Source organism: Agelaius tricolor, unplaced genomic scaffold (assembly GCF_023055355.1).
Source record: "Agelaius tricolor isolate 1412-34295 unplaced genomic scaffold, bAgeTri1.0.p SCAF_5, whole genome shotgun sequence".
Lineage (NCBI taxonomy): Eukaryota > Metazoa > Chordata > Aves > Passeriformes > Icteridae > Agelaius > Agelaius tricolor.
This window is the reverse complement of record NW_027269265.1, coordinates 37,818,034-37,835,564: the sequence shown is the minus strand read 5'-3', so window position 1 is coordinate 37,835,564 and position 17,531 is coordinate 37,818,034. Positions and strand designations below refer to the sequence as shown.

At 39.5% G+C, this 17,531-nt stretch overlaps 1 long non-coding RNA gene across 1 annotated transcript; it reads left to right on the top strand.

The window, feature by feature from the left end:
* Positions 1–1,861: 1,861 nt before the first annotated feature.
* On the top strand, positions 1,862–17,199 carry LOC139590154 (uncharacterized). Its single transcript, XR_011679265.1, has 4 exons — positions 1,862–2,000; positions 6,735–6,770; positions 7,311–7,533; positions 8,345–17,199. It is a non-coding gene; the product is annotated as an uncharacterized lncRNA (long non-coding RNA).
* Positions 17,200–17,531: the final 332 nt, after the last annotated feature.

The window sequence follows — 17,531 nt, the reverse complement described above, 5'->3', positions numbered from 1 at the left end:
GTAGGTGTTGCTGTCTTCTGACACTATAGTTGTAACCTACAGTTGTGCCTTATTGTCCCAGTGAGACTGGATATTGTATTTATCAATCCATAAATAAACCTTCTGTATAAACAAAAATCAAAATCAAACCATCCCCCAGCTCTTCCTGTAGGGCAACCAACTATCCTTTAATTACTGGAAAAGCTAAATACCAGTAAGAATGGTGCTAGCAGGTCTTACAGATCAGTTTCTTGTAACTGAGCTTATTTTCAGAGTCTTGATAATCGTTTCTTCTGCTGGCAGAAACCAGTGAATGTCCTCTTCTGAGCTCCAGAAGAGGACACACAGACATTTTGTGACATTTGTTCCTACAAGCTCGCACCTCAGATGTCAGAGATTTTTGCTAATGTGCTTGAAGGTGAACACAAATAGTCTAACACATGTACCACAAAAAATCCCCATAACACAATTGAACAAAGAACAACCAACCTTCCTACAATAAAAGAAAGATTCTCAACTACCAGAATCTAACTTCGCCATTAGCAGAATAAATCACATGTAAATAACTATCTTACTCAATATTCTGAAAACTATATATATATAACATATAGTTTAAAAGGTGGTAGACAGTAAGAGGAGTTTTAGAGACCTGAGCTCTTAAATTTTTTAAATTTAACTAAGCTGTACAGATACAAGCAGATTTCCACTAAAGTAATATTTTTGGCATACCTGATTCTTATAAAAGTATTTTGTCTTGATAAAGATCATCTTGAAGGTGAATGTGTTGGCAGCTCAGAGACAGAGCTACTTAATATTTCATCTTTGTCTTTTGAAAAGTAGTACAAGGGATAGAATTTTAAATACAGATGAACCATTCTCCAGTCTACTGAGGGAGAGTCTTATTTTCAAATCTGCAGCCAGGAGTTTATGTTGAGGCTGGCTGGAGGCTTGTCTGCAGAACTATGTGGTTGCGGCTGGTTACCAGAGTATTGTGAAGACCGTAGAAAGCAGAAATAGGTTTGATATCTAATCAGTACTGAAACCTATAGGCCCCTTATCTTGGCAACAACTGGGAAAAGAAAAGAATCGAAATACAGGATTTGACTCATGAAGAGCAGGGGTAAAAATTATGTTCGGTAATTGTAGAATGGAACATAAAAACGTGTTTGTGGTTCTTTGAAACTGGAACTTTGCTTGCAAATAGAATGTGGGCATAGTAGTGAAGTTAGCAAAAGCGTTTAATTCCAGTCTGCTCTAAAACGTGACGCCGCAGAAAAGCGTTGTATTAAATGTTTGAACACACGTGTTAAGATTTTGAGCTAAATGGTTTGTAGTAATGTGGGATGAATCACGGTGAGACGGGGGTGTTTCTCGAGAGTTTTCTGAATGGGTACGTACTCCTCTTCACACTCTTCAATGCATCCACCCGTCAGCTTGAAGTGCAAAATTACCGCTGCTAAAAAAAATTTTAAAAAAAATTACGGATGACAAAAACCCGGCAGAATGACTGAAGGCAGAACGACTGAAGGCCGCCTTTCGGAGCACGCATGATGCTCGGTGAGCTCAGTAGATGCTGTAGGGCCGGCGGACTGGGACCCCACGACCCGCGCCCGTTCTCTCCCGGCTGGTGGTGCGGGGCGGGTGCCCAGCGCGTCCGCCCTTGCGGCGCGGCCCCTTTAAATCCCCCTGGAGGTCACCGGAGGACTCGCCCCGGGCCAGTCCCGCTCGCGCCGCCCGAGCCAATCCCTTCCCTGTGCCCTGCCCGGGGCCAATCAGAGCCGGCCGCCTTGGAGGCGGGAGGCCAGACCTGTGATGGACGGCGCCGCTGGCCAATCACCGCCAAAATCGGAAGGCTGATGCACGGGCACGGCACCCAATAGGCTCGCGGTCGAGTGGGCGGGCCCGGGCGCAGCGAGCCCCCGCCGGGAGGCCGGGGGAAGGAGGGGAAGATGGCGGAGTGAGGGGCGGAGGAGGCGGAGGGGCCGGGCCGGCCGCGGCCCCGCGGCCTCGGCCGCGCTCAGGTGAGTGCGGCGGGAGCGGCAGCTGCGTCCAGCCCGAAGCCTGGTGCCGGATCCCTGACTGGGCTGTGGGACCGAGCGCCTGCACACCCGCCTCCCCGTCCCGCCCCGTGATTGGGCTGGGCCCGGGCTCGGGCTTGTTCGCGCGGCGCCGGGCCGGAGCAGTGGGAGCGGCCGGGCGCTGTCGCCGCGCCCGCCCCGAGCGGGGAGCGGGCCGGTGGCCGTGTGGGGAGGGACGGCAGCCGGAATCGGGCCGGTCCCACCCGCTCGTTACCCTGAAAAGTCTGAGCAACTTCGGCGCTGGGGACGAGGGCGTCCGGCAGCTCCGGCGCCGGGCTGCAGCAGATGGCCGAGCGGGAGAGCCTGCTCCTGCACAGCGGTACCCCGCAGCCGACTGGGCACAGCTGTGGCCGGCAGCGACCTGGGGAAGGGAAACCGAAATCATCATCTGAAATGAGGCTTCGCATGTCTGCTACGAGCATAGCGCCGAATACAGCTACGCTGCTGTTATCCTTATTCATGCGATGTGTGGGCTGGATGAATTCTGCTAATCTGAATGGTTATATCCTTTTATGATGTCTGTAGTGCTGACACAGGAGTGCACAAAAGGGATGGCTTCCTAATTGTTTGACAAAACCAGAAGGTACAAAAATCTACCCTGCAAAACAAGTTCTATGGAAAGCGGAGAGATTATAGTGGAATTTGATTTAGCCCTATGCATTCTTGTTGATAATAAGGTAAAAAGAATTTAAGACACCATGAAACACGTGAAACTGTTTTCAGTTAATGCGAAATGCAGTAACTGTTTTCAGATAGTGCTAAATGATATTTTATCCTTCCAAATTAGTACCATGCAGGCCAGGTATGCCCCTGAATTCTTCAAAATTGTCCGTGGAATTTGTGCTGGAGAATGGTACTTAGTTTAAATCTGAAGAAAAAAAAATGGGGGCATCAACAGTTCTTACTGAAAGCAAAAGAATTAATGCCACTAGCATGAGATTTCTTGTGTTCTATATTTGATAGCAGTTCTTGAGTTCTTCCTGGAATTGTGATTGCATTTTCAATCTGCATGTTAGGTAAAAGAAACAAGTTGAAGTGGTTAAACGAGAAGCATAGCTTTAGATTTTGTGGAGACGTGGTGTGTTAGCACAGATGACCTAATAATGAAGTAGTTGTTTATAACTAGTGAAATAACTCAAAAGAAATATAAGCGTGTCTTACAATTAGTTCTGAAAGCAGTAGCTACTTAGGAGAAAAATTTCTTAAGGAACATTTTACTGATTTTCGTGTGCAACATTACTCATGTAGTAACAGTAATAGCAGCTTAGGAGCAACATAACATTAAGACACAGTATGCTGCCTCTGATGAATATTTCTACTTATACATGTCTGTGTATGAACTTTTAAAATATGCCAGGGGATTTGTCTTTGGCATACTACATATAAAGATAATTCTGTTTTATATTATCATTAGAAGAATAATAATAAGCAATCAGCTTACTTTTGTGTGAAGTTGTACACTACTTTAGCATTAAGAAATTCATATGGATTAGTATTTATTCTTAATTGCTTTCAATGCACAAAGCTGTGAGAAGTAGTGTCTTAAAAATAATATCAGAATTTCCTGTTGCTCTGGTATATGTCAAATCAATATGCATTGGTTTACAATCTTGCCCACAGTCCTGTGAGTCTGCAGCATGAAAATTTGCATGAGCAGGCTAAGCATCTCATGGTTGTCACTTCTTATTCAGGGGTGTCAGAAGTCATGGGCCAGCCAAGGCTAAAAAGTCCTGACCAAGTTTGTGAAGAGTGTGGAGTATCACTTGAACAACTCCCACATTCATTCTTAAAAACTAAAAAAGGAGTGGTGTTTGAAACCAGTCCTGACATGCCAGAGTTTATGTGAGTGTGAAATGCAAAACCTGCACAGTCTTTAGGGGATTAAAAAAAATGAAGAGGATTTTTCCAAAATAGAATGTGGAAGAAGGGTTGTTTCTTTGCCTGAGCAGTGTTCCTAGAGCACGTTCCTACAGTGTGTGTATCATGGAATTGAAAGCTCATCTTTAAGCAGTTTTCTCTGCTGTGCTATGAAGTACTGTTAAAATATTGTGCCAACAATAAGTAGATGTGCATTGGAAACCTGGTAAAAGAGGAAAGGGGTTTTATTTCAAAATACAGAGTGAAACAAAAAATGAAGGTGGGGGTGTGTGTGGTGCCTGATATGTCTCTACAGCAGCCAAGCACTGTGCTATGGATCCAGCAGACTGGCAGTCTCTGATGGCAGGGGACAAAAGTTGACAGGTCCTTACTGTCTCCTGGCCTCTTCCTAGGCTGGCAACCACTCTAGGCTTCAGATGTGCCTTTGTGAACTCTTTTGGAGGGAACATTGCAGAACATCTACATTGTTCTGATTGGGTTATCAATGTTGTCTCCAGATCTGGGTGTGTTCTGAAGTGGCAGGGGGATCTGACCTGCTAACCTGGGTGCTGCTTATAAGAGCCCAGATCCTGCTCAGTGTTACATTTGGTGCCTCCACACTCCGGGCACGCCTGTTCTTTCTCCAGTCACACCAGTCTAAGACTTTCTTTTACAAGTTCTCACCTTTGCCTTGTAGCTCAGATTTAGATGCTTAGTTCAAAGTTGCCTAGAAAGCAAAAAGAGCATGAGGGCAGCTAATTTTTTGCAGGACTGTAAGCTACTTTCTGTTGTATTTGTGTTTGTAATTTAAATGCTTGTCGTTCAGTTTCCAGGTTAAATTTGGCAGTTTTTAAGCCATAGGGAAAACCACAGTGGACTCGCGTGGGGCTAGTTTTGCTTTCTGTATCTCCATAGGTCTCCATTTTACTTCCCATTTTTTGTGTATTGGTCTTTCTATATAAACCTGCTTCTAGATCTTTCCTTCCTTACTTTGTCATACTTCTCAGGCACTAGGCAAGAGAAGTGGAATCATCTTCTGAGTCTTTTTAGTTCTGCTCATCTCCTGGAGGATTTGTGTCTGTATAAGAGTCAAGATAGTATTTTGGAATGCCAGACCTGATGGATCTCAGTTTTTGTTGTACCTTAAAACAGGGCATGGAGGGTGGAGTGGAAGGTGGTTGCATAACTGTATACCATTATATTAATATAGTCTCCAATTCCAGTGTGCTGATTATGTCAGAACACCAACTTTGGTGGGGTTTTTTTTTGCCATACTGATGGATTGTTAATACAGTATGTTAATATATATGAGAAGACAAATACTGCAGTTTTGCTGGTAAATTTATTTATGAGATAGGACTTCATCTCTTTTTGGCTTTGGAATTCCTGAAGTTCCTGAACTTCTTCAATGCAGGCACCTCTCTGAATGTGAGATTTAAAGTTCATGAAAACTAATCTTTAGTTATGGTAGAGAAAAAAATTAATGGGCAATAGGTCAAGACTTAATGAAAATAATACATTCTGAATTTTTAAGAAAGAAGGAGTCATGTAGGCAGTGTTGAGCTTTCACAGATATTTCTTGCTCCACATCAATTGACTGTATGTTCAGTACAGTATGAAACAAGAAAAATGACATTTTTTTTCTTTGTAATGTCCACTAGCTTTTATCTGAAGAATTGATAGTGTCACCATCAGTCTCAGTGCCTGCTCATTTTTAATAACCTTGATATATATATATCCAGTTGCATTTGCAAGTTCTGTTGGACTGCTGTGAACTCTGTGCTCACATAATTGATGAAAGTCAGGTAGAGAGTGTATCAAGCAGAGTAGTTAAAAACTGGGGCATTCAAAGTCAGTGATCTTGTTAAAATTAAAAAAGTAGGTTAAAGCTAACTGAATTTCAGTGTTGGATGAACCAGTCCTTTGCTTGAGTTGCTTTAAATGTCACCAGCTGCTTTCTTTATTAATAAGACTTACTTTAGTGTTTAGTTTAGTTAATTCACAGTCTTATTGAAAGAAGTCCCAGCTTTTCAAAGATTGGATTGGTTTCTATTATGTGGTTTCTATTATGACAAGGCAATTTGGGATTATTACCAATTAATACCAATCCTGGTAATTGTTCCTTTTCAAGTTAATTCTTTTGTGAAGCATATGCTGTTGGTTCCTTAATGTCTCAAAAGTCACATAGTGCTTGGATGGTTCTTGAGGGAAAATTTGAGTAGGAGGGGCCAGAACTGACAACATGGGAAGGAAGTAACTACCCTGAAATAGGGATTGTCTCATGGCTGGGGATTTTCTGAAGGTCCAGGTGCATGGTGCTTGTAGAAATGCTGTGTTGTGCAGGAGTGTGGAAGCTAATAATACTCTGCTAAGGAATTCTGAATGATTCAGGTTCTGTGTGATGAGATGGTTCTGCTTATAGCAATCCATTATTCTTCCAGTTAGGTTGTCAGCTCAGTATCCTCACTATCCTCACTACAGTAGTTTGTTATTAACATGAAAGAGTTTCTTGCCTTACTGGAGACTGAATATGTGTCCATCTCAGTTCCCATAAAAATGAAATGTGTGCCTCCAGTTACTTAAAGTTTGTGTGTCTTGGCTCTTGCACAGTCTAATTCTCTTGATTTAAACTAAAAGAGGAGGTATATCTGATTATTTGAAAAATAACATCAGCATGTTTTATGTAGGAAGTCTAAAAATGTTACCTGCTTCATGGAAGGTACAGCTAATCTTTTGTGTGTTATACAAATAATCATGTATGATCTGAGCTGCTTCCTAGATGCAAATTTAATTTTGTTTGTTAATCTCTTTCTTCCTAAGCTCACGGAAGAGGATGTGGAATGATCAAAAATAATGGTGAGTACAATTGGGAGGTTATTTAGGTACTAAATGTAAGGTACTAAACCAAGTTTGTCAGCTGATTTAGTTCCCTTTTCCCTGACCGAAGAAATCTGTCATTGAGATTTTAATTTTTTGTAGTGTGCTTTCAGAGAAATGGAATGTTGCCACAGTGTCAGATTTCAGCTTGGGCTTCACCTTAAAGAAACATTGATTTGACTTTTATATATTCTAACAAGAATAAATGCCTTGAAAGTTATAAAATCCCTGTCCTGTGATGTCATTTGCTCTGCTAAAACAAATTGTGTTAACTTGTAATAGTTTTCTTAAAAGTGTTATTTGTTTAATTATAGGATTGGAAGGATGATAAAATAACTAAATGTAAATTATCAAATAGAAAAAAAAGTACATTCAGAATTTCTGAGATTACAATAAACTTCTGTAGTTTTATTTTTTCCCAGTGAATGAAATAAAGATATTCTGGTAGTTAAGGTGTGCATCAAAGGGCTATATTCTGTTCTCAGCTCTGTCACAAACCTTTGGCATGTTTTGTTGCAGCTCTCCAGGTCTGTTTTTCCACATCTTCATAAGAATAAGATTTTCCCAACAGTCGATGGTCAGCCCAATGATCAGCTGAAAAATATTTGAGTGACTCAAGAGAGATATTGATAGTGACATGTACTATATTGCCATTTTCATGGTCTCCTCACTGCTTCTAACATAGGAGCTGAAAATTGTCACTGGAAGACTATTTCTGGACTTGATCAACGGAATGGTTAAGGTAATTAAAATAAGAAATAGAGACAGGGAAAAAAAAGGAAGAGGTTAGTTACTCTCATGTTCTTGTATTATAAGAATTTTTTTTTCCTTTTTTTCCCCTCTATTTTGCATATCTTATTTTAGCACAAGAGAATGTTAATAAACAATCTGGTAATAGCGATGCAGGAGTGCAGCCATGTTGGTTTCTAACTTAATGCAAAAATATCAGTGTTAACAGCTGCTGTAGCTAGGTAGTACCAGGTGAGTATCACTGATGGAAGGCCAGGAGATTGTGAAAAGATGAGCTACTGAAATTTGGCTATGCTGTGGATAAGTGGGGAGAAATGAGTAAAAGTAAGAAGCTAATGTATGTGATCTTAAAACTGTTGTAAGTGCTCTTTTCCTCTCTGGCACTGACAGTTTTGTAATTAGTTGGGTGGTAGTTTATGATGTCTCTTTGAGCTGTGACCTGCTAGAGCAGAGTACATACACTCTGTGCCATGTGCACTCTGCTGCTGCCTCTTCGTTGTCATCTCTGTGTTGGAGACACGGCTGAAGCCCCACAGCTAATTAACAGTGGTGTATTTTTAGCTGCATCACTTCTAAGTGTGTAGTTCAGCATTTCTGAAGTGTTTCCTTAGCCAGCTTATGGCCATCTAAAGTTAGATACAGAATTTTACAGACCAAGGGACTATTGCAGTTTGTGAAACCAGATAATTTTATCCAATAGAGTCAGGCTTTTAAAGTAGTGAACTGGTGGGCATTTTAATGTTGAATGTATTTTATTCTGATTACTAAACTACCTTCCCTGTTTTTTTAATTTGGAATTCCAGATCCTCTCCTAAGAAGGTGGTCCTCTTACTTGATCAAAGGCTATAAAATGTGGATATTTCTCTTCTAGCAAGCAAAACTCGATCTTCATTTCCATGGAGCTGAATGAACAAAGATCTGTCCACTTCTGTTTGAATCATCTCACCAAACATTTGATTCACCAGATGATTTCCCCCACAGAAGTAGCTCACTGTTTTACCAAAACTCAGAAGCAGAGTAACAGAAATCGGCATTTGTTTTCCTGAAAATATGTCTTCTGTGCCAGCTCTTCATTCAGCTTTCTGCATTCTGTTTTAAAATGAAAAATACTTTGTAATCAGATGTAAGTGGAAGCTGGTGTTTTTCACTGGTATTTCCTTCTTAATTTTAGGACGGTTAAATACTTTGCTGTGTCAAATTGGAATTCCTAGCGGATAAAGCGTCTGCATGCATTGCTGTGTCAGACTGACCTGATATATATGAAACGTTGCAGGAGGAAAACCAGAATGTTTTCTGCAAGAAACTTACCAAACAACTAGGGGTATCTCATACAGGTATTTTCTAGTCCAGGTCCCAGGCTTGACTTTGTAGATAGGCGTCAGCTCACATAAAGCAGCTAATGTACAAGAACAAATACAGAATCACCTTGTCTATACTGTGTATCAAGCTGTGATCAAAATGTATATTTGCATGTGTGAACCTCTGTAAGTGCAGGATATGAAGAGCTTTCACCTGATGAAGAAATTACTCTGCATCATTTCATTTTTAGCAAAGAAAAAGGAAGCTTTGAAGGCCTCTGGGGTAACAGCATAATGACTAGGTTTGCATTTAATCATTACCTTCCTCAGGCTTTTAATGAATCCTTAGCATCAAAAGGAACAAGACCATTCTACAGGAGAAGAGATGGGCAGAACATCTTTCTTTATTATAGAAATTAACTTTTGATGGGATGGAAGAGACCAGAGCTGTAAAGTTGCAGTTTATCTACCTGGCTTCCTCAACACAATTTCAGCTTTTCCTACTGCTGATGAAATCTTGTTTTTTGATTCTTTCCTGACTGAGAGGACCTTTATGTTTCCTTCATCTAGGTAGAAATAGGCCCAGGAAAATGGAATGTTAGCCACGTAAGAGGGGTGAGTTGAGAGCAGAAATACTTAGTACAGTCCTTTTTCTGGCTCTTCTTATTCCTTCCCAAACTAAGGCACAATCTGGTTGTTCTCATGTTTACACAAGATTCTTTGTCTATGTAATTTGTGATTATATAGGATATTTTCTGTCATTCTGAGATGGGAGCATATATTGTTTACATGCTCCCTGCTATGGGATTATCTATAACAAGTAAGATTTTTGGCAAAAAACTACCAGAACTGGGATATGTATTATATTCCACCTCAAATCTGAAACTCTTTAGTGCACCTTATTCCAAGCTTGTGATTTAGAAATGTGGCTTGCTAGCTTAAAGTATGGGAGATACTAAAATGGCTGGGGAAGTGTTCTAGATTTCTAGTTCTGTTTTTCCTTTTAGAAAACTGCTGGAGAGAGCCAGACAGCCTGAAAATGGCTCAAAAAGCAAACAATTGAAATCCTTCTTAAATCTTGGTGATTGATTGCCAGGGCAGCATTCTAGTATCAGAAATGTGGTGACATTTTGTGGGACCAAGTTCCATAGCAGAGTGAGGACAAGCAATGATGTTGATTCTAATCCTCCAAGTAATGTCTGTGTTTAGACTTATTTTGTAACAATAGGATTTAATGACAGCTTCACCCATTTTGTGTTTCCATGAAGCAAAGAGCAGACACATAAGCTTAAGAGTGATGGGCAGGACGCTGTGTATCAAAGTAATGCCAACTTTAATGAGCAGAGAGGTGCTCTAAAATTGTGTGTAACATTGTGGTGAGCTGTATGATAAGAGCTAACATTGAGCTTGATGAGGCAACTGCCAGCTTGGCCTGACTTTGCTGAATATGGTCTGAACTTTCTGGCATTAGAGGCAACTAGAAAAGCACACTTTGTTTTAGGGCCTCCTTACGTTGAAGCCAATAGGATTTAATGGAGATGTCTGTAGAAGCAGGATCCATCTCTAAGTGGTGGAAAATACTGTCAATATCATAGGATTACAGTGGTTGGGAAGTATGTGGTATAAGAAATGTCTGATTTAGATCTGGGAATTTTCTTCCTTCTGCCCATACTTACACTTCTGATGTTAAAGATAGCAGTTGTTTCTTGCATAGCTTGATGACAAAATACTTGGGGGACAGGAAGGTATTTTTTTTTTCTGTGGACATGTACAAAAATTGCAAATTTGCCTGATTAGAGAGCTGATAATCTAAGCTCCTTAATATTTTGTAACCTGGCATTATAACAAAAAGTAGAATTACTGATTTTTTTAATAACTCCTATTCATGACAGTGTAGCAGCATTAGTTTTCGAGTTTAATTTTAGAACATCAGGATTTTATTAGGTTAAGGATCTGTGGCTTTCACAGAAATAATACTCCTATAGTGCATGCCCAGAAGACCCCCATTGCTGTACCTTCCTGGCCAGCACCTTTAAAGAGCTGCTGTGTTTGGAAATGCTGCTTCATCTGACTCACTTTTCCTTGCTCTGCTTTTTCTTTATGTTGGTTGGAAATCTTCCCATGTGAAAGATTACAAAAACAAGGGGCATGTGCAATAGCTCATATATATATATATATATACATATATATATTTTAATACTTGTGGACAAAATGATGTTACAAGTTGTTCGAAAACAACAAAATCACCAATGTCTTCCATTTTGAGATGTGTATAGTTCCATAAGCATTAGTGCTTTGTAGCAAACTGTAGTGCCATGTTAGGACCAGTGCATGAGCCTAGTAGTATTTTTACAATTTCTGAGTGACAAATTTATTAGTAAACAGTGATGGTAATGTAATTAACACTAGAAAGGATACAATAGGAATGTCACAAACATGGTCTAAACATGCAGTATCCTCCCTTTGACAATGGCAATGCTATCCTTAGAAATGGAACTCATTCACTTAATGGGCTTCATAGAATCATAGTTGACTTTTTGATATTTGTCTGTCTGTCCAACTACAGTAGTAAGCTAGAGTATGCAAGTATCCATAATTCTCATCCCTATCGGTGTGATTCTTTTCTTTAAATCTTTGTTGGTGTTTTCTTCCATTTTCAATTTTATTGAACCATCTATTACCCATCCTGTGATATACTCAAAAAGTATGAATATGCTAAGGAGTTTGTGTGCATTCTGTATACATCTCTTACCTTCAGATAATTTACAATGTCTGTTAAGTAATCTTTTTTTCAGATCTGACTCTATGATTATAGCTAGCAAAACATTATCCTCATTGTGTGATAAGTTAATAGTTGCAAAATGTGTTGTGCTAATTATGCGTAGAAGACTTTTCTCCATTATTGCAGGAATGGGGAACCTTTTTTGGCTGAAATCCTATTGAATCTTAAAATAACTTTGGTGGATCCTGCATTTACATACATCTTAATAAGAGAGAATGCGTTAAGGTCCAAGGCTGTTGGAAAACGATGTTGCAGGCTGTATCTGTGCAGCAGGCTGTCTCTAGCCAATGAATCAGAGATTCCCCACCCCTGTATTATTGAGAATTCAATATCTTGTATTTTAGGTAACTTCCAGTTTTGCTTTCCAGCTCTAAGCTCAATTTTAATGATTTCTCTCTCTCCCTCTGCTTTTTTCAGAAGGAAAGTTTAGACCAGGGAAGTAAAATTGGCTTAGCACTCAATGGGCAGCTTAGACTGGTCGAATAGGAGACTGGTATGATTCTTGAGATGTGCATTGCTCTGTGGATGGCATCCTCTGATTTCCTAGGAATAAGTCTTTTATTTGATGCCAGTGCTGCTCTTCACCCATTTCTCTCTTTCAGCTTAGAGAGGATACTGCATCTTTTTTTCCTGAGACCTGCCTGTAAATGGCCATTAGGGGGAGGGAGGGAATGGGTAGCTTGGTTTTGTAATTTTGGTACGATATATCTTTAAAGTAATTAATCAAAAAGCATGTACTTCCGTGCAATGACAGTAATCCAGGCAGAGTTAATGTATGTAACAGGGAAAAAAAAAACCCCAACAAAACCAACCAAACAACCCTCTGCATCTTATAAATTTCTGAGAAAATTGGACAGGTGGGCCATTTACAGCAGAGCTCTGGGGGACCTGTGCTAAGAGTCAGGTTCAATTCTAAATGGACGTAGCTGTACCATTGAATAAAGCAGTTTAGTGCTTGGGAGAATCAATTGAAAAATACCTCTGAAACTGGAATGCAAAATAGCACAGTATGTAGGGGGAAGAATCCCTGATGCAAACAAAGCCATAAGATGATTTAATAAGAATAGAACTTTAGTAGCAATAACTGTTTTGCATGTGATAGTAAATAACTTGCATTAGCAAGACTGTACAGTAGAGTAAGTGGGTAATAACCAAATAAGTTTGTGGCGCTCTGTGCTGCAGGGAGTTGTGTGAAGAGTCTTCCTGAGAAGAAGGGTGAATTCTTCTTATGTTCCTCTCATTGGAGGGAATTTGGCACTGAATACTAAGTTAACAAAAGTGATATATATATTAAAAAAAGAAAAATTAGCTTTGCCACATGTCTGAAGCACTGTCAGTGAGTGCTGGGGGAAGGGCAGACAGTTCTCTTTGAAAGGATAGCTGAAGTTTCCCTGTTCTTTTTTCCTTTCTCTGTAGCCTAGCACTTACTCTATTTCTCTGAGAAATTAAACTTTTCCAAGTACTGTACTGTGAAGAGAACCTGATTCTAAAGTTAGAAGCTTTTGTGGTGGGAAGTACTTTTTGTTTTCTTTGTTTATAAAGACCAATCTGAGGTAGTCTTTAAATAAAACAAAACAAAACATTAGAGAGCACTTGACACTCAAAACATTTGTGCATGCCAAGCACAACTGTAGAATTCTAAAGATGTTACAGCAGAAAATAATTTCAGCTTTGCTAAACACTGCTTCAGACCATAATTGATTTCAGCTGATGCCTGAAGTTTTGCAGAGGAAAGTACTGTGAAGCCTCTGGTAACACAAAGGGTTATTGATCTTCACCTCTAGATCTACATCCAGAAAATTACTTGCTATCAAAGGGTTGCATAAAAGAGCCACAGGATTTCTAAACTGTTCCTAGTTGACACTTTTCAATGTAGATACCTCATCTATGGACACAGTGTGGCCCAACATACAGTATTGTATTCTGAACAGAATCAGAGGTTTAGATCAATCTGACTGCATTTCTTCTGGAAAGCTGAAGTAATTTAGACTGTAAGCTTCCAGCTTAATGGAAGCTTCTTGTGTTTTTAAAGCATGGGGTGAAGCACTTTGGCTCTTCATAAATTGATAATGGAACTGTGAGGGCTGTGAGCATTTTTGCAGTATAAAGTAACAGGATAAGCATGAGAATGTCTAAATTAAGTGTTGGCTAATGTGTAATATGCTTATGAAAACTAATTGATCTGAAAGATTGTAATCAGTTTAAATTCCAACTATTGATTTTTTGATAAAATTGGAAGCTGGCCATAGGGGACCTTCATTTGATTGCTTTCTGATTACATTAGAGAAATTATGAAATTACATGGTCTGTGATTAGCAAGTACATTTACGTAATAATGAAATTATAATGAAAACAAAGTCACATTCATACTTCAGAAGTTTGAACTTTGTGGCTGAACAGAATTCTTCAAGGGTATATCCACTCAGAACAGGGGGGAGGAAATAAAGACTGATGTAGCCAGGCAAGCTATCTACATACACTTCCCAGTTCAGGCTTTTAATAAGGATCTGAATTCTGTGGGCTGCTAGACTAGGAATTACTATTCACACCAACAAAAGGAGTTCCTTTGCCTTTCAGCCCTTGTACTATGGCATGACTTTTGCTTCAACCTCCTTGATTTAACAGCTTCTAAACCTAAGTGGACGTGTCAGGTTCTACCACTCTTGGGTGTGGTATATCAAAAGGTATAATGACCAGTATGGACATGCCTCCTTTAGCAGTACTAAACCCAGATGATACAAATATATTCTGTTTGTATATCCAGTAGTGCTGCTGCAGAAGGTCTAGCCAGTACTTGTGTTGGGAACCTTCTTATACCTTCTGAAACAGAGGGTATTTGTCAAATTTATGAGAAAAAAAGGAAGTCTTGCAAAGACTTCTCAATAGCAAGTGGGAAGAAATTGTACTGAGCTTGAGGATACTGACACTTTACATGAGGATTACATTGTCAAGAACTGGCAGTCTGGTTTTTTTTGGGGGTGGGGGGACAGAAAAGGAAAAAATACTGAAGGTAGAACTATTTTTGATGTATAATGAATCTTAGAAATTACTGCTTCTTGCATCCTTAGGAAACTGGCTGGTCTTCCTCCAAAACTAATAATCCTGCTTGCTGATCAGGTACAGAGCTGCAGAATGACATTCAACTTAGATTCCACTGGATTTCTTTCATGGAATGATCCAGCATTTTGTCCCTGTAGCACTTTGACTGGCACACAAAAGACAACAGTTGAATCAGGGTGTCTTGTTCAACAGTGCAGACACTAACCATGGATTCTGATATCTGTTCCCATTCAGTCTCTACACTTCCTCCTGCGTTTTAGAGAAAGTGTCAGTGTTCATGATGTCAGCAGAGCGTGTTTCTGTCTCTGAGCCTATGTACCAGGTTATAATATAGACAAACTCCCAAGACTTTTACCCCATCTAAAGTTAAAGATAGAAGGTAACTTTCTGTTCAGTGTGTCCTATGTAAATCCTGTCTGCTTCTCTCCAGTTCCCCTCCAAATGAGTGTGTTTGCAGGTCAAATGAAAGACAGGTAGTTTGTAATGCCTTAGGCATGAAGAACTGCATGGAGAAACTGAAGGAAAGTGGCACAGGCCCACAAACCAAATCTTAGAGCTAGTGTTCTAATTATGCATGATTCAAAATGTCTAGTGTAATGTAGTTATTACCAGTAAATTGAGATATGCATTTATACATAATGAAGCAATAGGAATTAATATACCAATAGCTTGAACTTCCTGCTTTGATTCTCAAATTTTGGGTTTTTTTTAGAGAATGTGCTGCCTCTGTAGAGAAGGGGGCAGAATGTATAGATAGGGACAGAAGCATGGCACCAAAACTGTAAATCAGGAACCGGGATCAGCAGAACTCGCCTTTATAACCTCTAGTCTGGTTCATATCACTGTCCTGAGCATGTAAAAAGCAGGGCATGAACTAAGCATGTTTAGAGGCGAGATGAGGTTTCTCACCTGCTGCAGCTGTAGCAAGGAAGAGGGTGCAGAGTTTCTTACACGGTGCAGGGGAGCGACTGGTGGGAAAGAAAAAAACCAAACCCACAAAAAAATCACCCCAAAACCCAAGGCGACAAACGAGTAACAGAAACCACAGACTCAAATTGAGTGTAGTATTTGCCAGACAGCAGTAATAGCTTGAGTGTGGTGAGAGAAATTATTTGGAGAATACTGAAATTAATAAGCACAGTAGATATTTTTCAGGTGTTGAATAGCTTTTTAAGAGACAGTATTTTCAGGTAACTCTAGCCACATAGGCAGCTGTACTGAAGCATACTGGTACCAGCCAGCAATAATGGCATCTGCAGGAATGAACCTGAAAATACTGGTAATGTTGTATATTTTTTAAGTTCTTTAAAGAGATTTTTAAAAACAGAAAATTAGATTTGATCACTGAAGGTCTTTATCTTCTGCAACAGAGGTTGCAATTGTCTTTTTTTCTTTATTTCGCTTACTAGATAAAAGGGAATTTGGGTGCCATCTTTCTGTAAACTCTTAGTGTGTTCTCTGTAATTCAAGTCTCTTAGTGGATAATGCAGTCAATTTCTGCTGGCAGTTTTAAAGTAAGAGAATGTGTGGCATAGCCTGCATCACTAATACTTTTCCAAGTTTAAACTTGTAATTAAACGTGTAGAATACTGGCTTGTAATTGCAGAATTCCATTCTTGTAGCTTAGCTTAATTTTGTAAGTGGGCTTAACTTGTGCAGAACACTTCTCCATGTACAGAGGCTCAGTCCTCTCTCTTAAGTAGAAAGTGTCTCGGAGGAAAAAAAGGTGTGTCAAGTTAACTCCTGTTCATACTTCATAGCCAAGCATTCATAAAGCACTGTGTTTTGGGTTTGGAATGGGAATTGTGGTTTTACCCATAAATGCTCTTTTGAAATATGTAAGGATTGCCAAATGAAGATACAAATTTTATAAGAGAAGATAACTATTCCATGGTATCACAAGTTAGACTGAATGAAAGTCTTTGAGCCAACTTCTTCAAGAAACAAGAAAATTTCTAACACAAAGTTAGCCAGTGGTTAACCACGGTCATTCTTAATTCTTTAGAACACTATGCATGGTTTTAAAGTCTGTTAAATATTGTGATGAGTAAGCCATTGTATCCTTTGTATTTCCCTTCAGTATAACCTGGGGAATAGGCTACTTCAGGATATCAGTGAAGTTATTTTCCTTTTGAAAAACATAACAGCAAAGGAGAAGTATTAGGTGTAAATTCCTAAAAATTACCTTAGTACTTAATAGGCTAAAGAATACTTACACTGAATTTCTGATAGCATTCTTGCATGGATTAGTGGAGGAAATTATTGGTGTGACTACAAACTATGTACTCCCATTGCACATGTTTTACATGGTAACAGTGAAAGAATGTCTCCCTGCAAATTCTGATTTTTTCCAAAAGGCAGCTTGCTTTTATATCTATGCATCTTTGAGGATTTCAAGATAAGATTTTATTCTTTTGACACTGTAAAGAGGAACTGTTTAAAAATGAACCTGGAAACTCTGCACCTGTATAAAAACTTTTTTAGCAATAAAGCAGCACAGGCTGAGAATGCACTAAAACTGGATGTGTCGTCTGTTCAGAAGACAAATTAACCAAATTACTGTACATTCCACTCCACTTCTGAGGTGTACTTGCTGTAGCTCTGTCAAAACTTAACAACTTGAGCTGAATTCATATATGCTGGATATCTGCTTTGGGGCCAGCTGTCCCAGTAGACTTCAGGCACAAGAGCTTCTGACTTAAATAGCAGCTAAACAAAAATTGTTATTCCACTTCAGTCCCTTCAAGGGTTATTTTACAGGGTAGCAGAAATTCTGCTTCTTGTATTGATTGCTTAATAGTAACAAGGCCCCTCAGAAGAATGTTTTATGGATGTATTGTTTATTGTTTT